This window comes from Schistocerca piceifrons, chromosome 1 (assembly GCF_021461385.2).
Source record: "Schistocerca piceifrons isolate TAMUIC-IGC-003096 chromosome 1, iqSchPice1.1, whole genome shotgun sequence".
NCBI classification, from domain to species: Eukaryota; Metazoa; Arthropoda; class Insecta; order Orthoptera; family Acrididae; genus Schistocerca; species Schistocerca piceifrons.
The window spans coordinates 312,075,627-312,080,779 of NC_060138.1; positions in this window are offsets into that span (position 1 = coordinate 312,075,627).

A 5,153-nucleotide genomic window follows, 5' to 3' on the forward strand; every position below is an offset into this window, starting at 1 on the left:
ATAACTTGAGAGCAGAAGCTACAACACAATTTGCTATAGAGTGTACAGCTCTATCTTGACAGAAAAATGAAGAGTAAATGACAGAAAATCTGTCATAAAGAGCATTATTTTAAACATTGTAGATTACTTCTACTTGTTAGCAAATGTAGCTGTGCATGCTTCACAGATGAATGAAATATTTCATTTTGTACAGGCCTATGAATCCAGTTCAAGTGGACTTTTCTTCAAAATTGCAAATTTTTGGCGTGAAGAACAGATCACTATGAAGCTTTTCTTACTCAAGTTTCAGCTTTGTATAACATTTTTGTAACCATTCTCACTATGATATTTTCATAAACTATATTTCTGCACTTTTTCTACACCCTTCATTATCATAGCACATTTACAATTTGCAGCACATAAAGCAAAATCACTGTACATTTGATTTGGAGGTTCAAATAATGAGAAGAATGCAGGTGATTATACAAGAATCTTTAATTTATAAGCTGTTTATTGTGCTACACAGTGTTAAGAACAGTCCATTGTCTCCAGGAACACACTTTTTTCTGCTTCCAGGTGTTGTATAATACTACTGCTAATGAATCTGATATCCTGCATAGTAACAATATTGTGAGAAGGAAAGTTGCTACTCACCATACAGGAGAGATGCTGGCTTGCAGACAGGCACAACAAAAAGACCGTCACAAATTAGCTTTCGGCCAGTGAGACCTTCATCAGAGTTAGACGGCAAACACACACATACACACTGATGCAAATGCAACTCGCACCAACATGACTGCAGTGTCAGGCAACTGAGGCCACACTGCGGGCAGCAGCACCGGTGCATGATGGGAGTGGCAACTGGGTGGGGGTAAGGAGGATGGTGGGGCAGGGAGGGGGAGGGGTAACATGGTAGGTGTGGCGGACAGTAATGTGCTGTTTGGGAATGCGAAGGGCTGAGGTAGGAAGAGGATAGGGCAGCTATGTGCAGTTGGGGTGATAGACAGAGGAAGCAGAGAGGTGGGGAGGGGGTGGGCGCAGGATAGTAGAAAAGTTGGGAAGTAAAAAGACTGGATGTGATGGAGGAATGAGGGCTGTGTAGTGCTGGAATGGGAACAGAGAAGTGGCTGGATGGGAGAGGCCAATGACTAATGATGATTGAGGCCAGGAGAGTTATCAGAATGTAGGATATATTGCTGGGGAAAGTTCCCACGTGCGCAATTCAGAAAAGCTGGCGTTGGTGGGAAGGGTCCTTATGGCAAAGGCTGTGAAGTAGTCATTGAAATGAAGGCCGTCATGTTTGTCAGAGTGCTCAGCAACAGGTGGCCACAGTTTTTCATTGGCCATTCATGTGGACAGATAGCTTGTTGGTTGTCATGTCCACATAGAATGTAGCACACTAGTTGCAGCTTAGCTTGTAGATCACATGCACTCTGTGCTTACGAGCCACACTGTATCAAGTGTCTTGGCTGTCCACAACAGATATCTAAGGGACCACATTGATTGTTGGTGCAGCATCTTATCTCCAACATCACTCCCGCCAATATCATTTATCCATACAGACTAGTTCTTCACTCTCCCTGTGTCACTCTCCCGAATTTTTGCATATTATTTCCTGCACCTTTGCAGTGCCACATGATCTTGTTTCTCATCCTTCGAACCCCTCTCCAACCCCCTGTCTTTTCCATTCTATCCTAGTTCACACCCACTAATTCCACCTCATCCAATCACATCTGCGATCCCCCTTCTTCAAACTTATCCATCCTGCTACCTACAGTAATATATATTTGAATATTATTTTATATATTTTCTTTGATCATATTGTTACTTCTCACCAATTTTGGTGATTTTTCAGCTTTTGCTATTGTCAACTCCCCCAGAAATTATATCTTGTTTCCTCCTTTTGCCACCGTTTCACCCATCTCATGATTTTTCACTCGTAATTGGATGTTTTTTGCGAATTTTTACAACGTAATTCTCCATTATTGATATAATTTTTCGTATTTTTTCCACCACCAGGGATGGTTGCTCCTTTGATCTGCAACAATACGAAAACTTTCCTTATCACTAGCCAGAACCCAGTCCCACATACTGTTACTGCATTGTTGCTTGGCTCATTTAATTTGCACAAATGGCCTTACCACCAAATTACCCATCTCTGGCTACCATCCATCATTCCACAATGGCATCCACTTGTTGAGATTCTGCCAATGCTTAGCCCTCACCAACATAGTTCTGCAAAACCATATCAACCATGCCCAAACCTCCTTACAGTACCTTCTCCCCATGTGCAAAATTCTCCTGCTATACAATACCAAATTCCTGGAACCCATCACACACATTGAAACACATGCCCTCCAGGAACTAGAACAACATGCACAACGTGGCCTCAAAAAGCACTCCACACTGCTCACTTCCTGCTCCCACCTTGGAGTACCATTGTCCACCCCCCTCTACAGCAACCTCAAAACCTCCTCCATGTCCCCCATAGCTGACAAACCTTGTCTCACAGATTTACTACATTTACCCCACCCTCCAAAACTCCCTCCCACCACCACACAGAATCCAGAAACTAAACAGACCCGAAACACAGTCATGAACCTTTCTTCCAGAACCCTTAGCCCCACAGAAATGTCAGTCCTTTCCAAAGACCTCACTTTTTGCCCCAATCCCAAATTCAGTCATGCAGGACTTGTTAAAGCCCTTCTCTCCTTCTCCTGGTCCCTACAGTAGAAACACTTTTTCACCACCAATGCTAGCAATCAGACTCAACCAAAGACCAATGTAGAATCCTGCCTAACTCAGTGCACTCCTCGATCCAACCATGATCCACTCCTAATGCCCCCAAATCACCCCCTGTTAACTTGCCAGAATTTCTTATCCTTGAACCTTGCCTCACCATCATTCCCCAAATCCCTCAACATGTAAACTAACCTTGCATCCACAGAAAGAACCACAGTCCAGCATCTTAAAACTGATCCTGATCTTATAATCCTACCTGTGGATAAAGGCTCCACCACTGTTGTTTTGAACCACAAGAAGGCAGAAGGACTCTGTCAGCTGTCACATAAATCCACATACAAACCTTGCCACAGTGACCCCAGTCACTTCTCAAATCCTTAGGCCCTTCCCAGAACCTCCACAGAGTTCATCTCTCTACTCACCCATATCATTCCCCACACTCCCACCTTCTACATGCTTCCTACAATCCATAAACCCAACTACATAGGATGCCTCATTGTAGCTGGTTACTGTGCCCACACTGAGAGAATCTCTGTTCTCATAGACCAACACCTTTAACCTATAACCCGGATCCTACTCTCCTACACTATGTGATCAAATGTATCCAGACACCTCCAAAAACATACATTTTTCATATTAGGTGCATTGTGCTGCCACCTACTCCAAGTACTCAATATCAGCGATCTCAGTAGTCATTAGACATTGTGAGAGAGCAGAATGGGGCACTCTGCAGAACTCACTGACTTCAAATGCGGTCAGGTGATTGGGTGTCACATGCTTCCCATGTGATAGTGAAGTGGAAATGTGAAGGGAAACGTACAGCACAAAATCATCCAGGCCGACCTCGTATGTTGACTGACAGCGACTGCCAATTGTTGAAGAGGTTTGTAATCTGTAATAGGCAGATATCTATCCAGACCATTACACAGGAATTCCAAACTGCATCAGGATCCACTGCAAGTACTATGACAGTTAGGCAGGAGGTGGGAAAACTTGGATTTTTATGGTCGAGTGGCTGCTAATAAGCCACACATCAAGCCAGAAAATGTTAAACAATGCCTCGCTTGGTGTAAGGAGTGGAAACATTGGATGATTGAACAGTGGAAAAACGAGTGAGTGATGAATTAAGGTACACAAGGCGGCAATCCGATGGCAGGGTGTGGATATGGGGAATGCCTGGTGAACGTCACCTGCCAGCATTTGTAGTGGCAACAGCAAAATTTGGAGACAGTAGTGTTATGGTGTGGTCATGTTTTTCATGGAAAGGCTTGCACCCCTTGTTTTTTTGTGTGGCACTATCACAGCACAGACCTAAATTGAAGTTTTAAGCACCTTCTTGCTTCCCACTGTTGAAGATTAATTTGGGGATGGTAATTGCATCTTTCAACATGATCGAGCACCTGTTCATAATGCATGGCCTGTGGCAGAGTGGTTACACTACAATAACATCCCTGTAATGGACTGGCCTGCACAGAGTATTAACCTGAACCCTATAGAACACCTTTGGGATGTTTTGGAACGCTGACTTCATGCCAGGCCTCACCAACTGACATTGATATCTTTCCTCAGTGTAGCACTCCGTGAAGAATGGGCTGCCATTCCCCAAGAAACCTTCTAGCACCTGATTGAATGTATGCCTGCGAGAGAGGAAGCTGACATAAAGGCTAAGGATGGGCCAACACCATACTGAATTATAGTATTACTGATGGAGGGTGTCACAAACATGTAAGTCATTTTCAATCAGGTGTCTGGATACTTTTGATCACATAGTGTACATAAAAGATACCAAACATTTCATTCACCAACTCTCCACAGTTCCAGTCTCTTTCCTACATGATGCCCTGCTTGTCACTATTGATGCCACCTCCATTTATACTAACATCCCTAATGCCCATGGGCTTACCGCTATTGAACACTGCCTTTCCCAATGCACAACAGATTCCAAAAAAAAAAAATATCTCTTTCCTTGTCATAACCAACTATATCCTCACCAGCAGTTACTTCTCCTTTGAAGGCATTACCTACAAACAAATCTGCAGGACAGCTATGGGCAGCTGCCTGGCTCCATCCTATGCCAACATCTTCATGAGCCGTCTAGAGGAATCCTTCCTAAACACCCACAATCTTAAACCCCTCACCTGGTTCACATTCACTAATGACATACACTCCTGGAAATGGAAAAAAGAACACATTGACACCGGTGTGTCAGACCCACCATACTTGCTCCGGACACTGCGAGAGGGCTGTACAAGCAATGATCACACGCACGGCACAGCGGACACACCAGGAACCGCGGTGTTGGCCGTCGAATGGCGCTAGCTGCGCAGCATTTGTGCACCGCCGCCGTCAGTGTCAGCCAGTTTGCCGTGGCATACGGAGCTCCATCGCAGTCTTTAACACTGGTAGCATGCCGCGACAGCGTGGACGTGAAC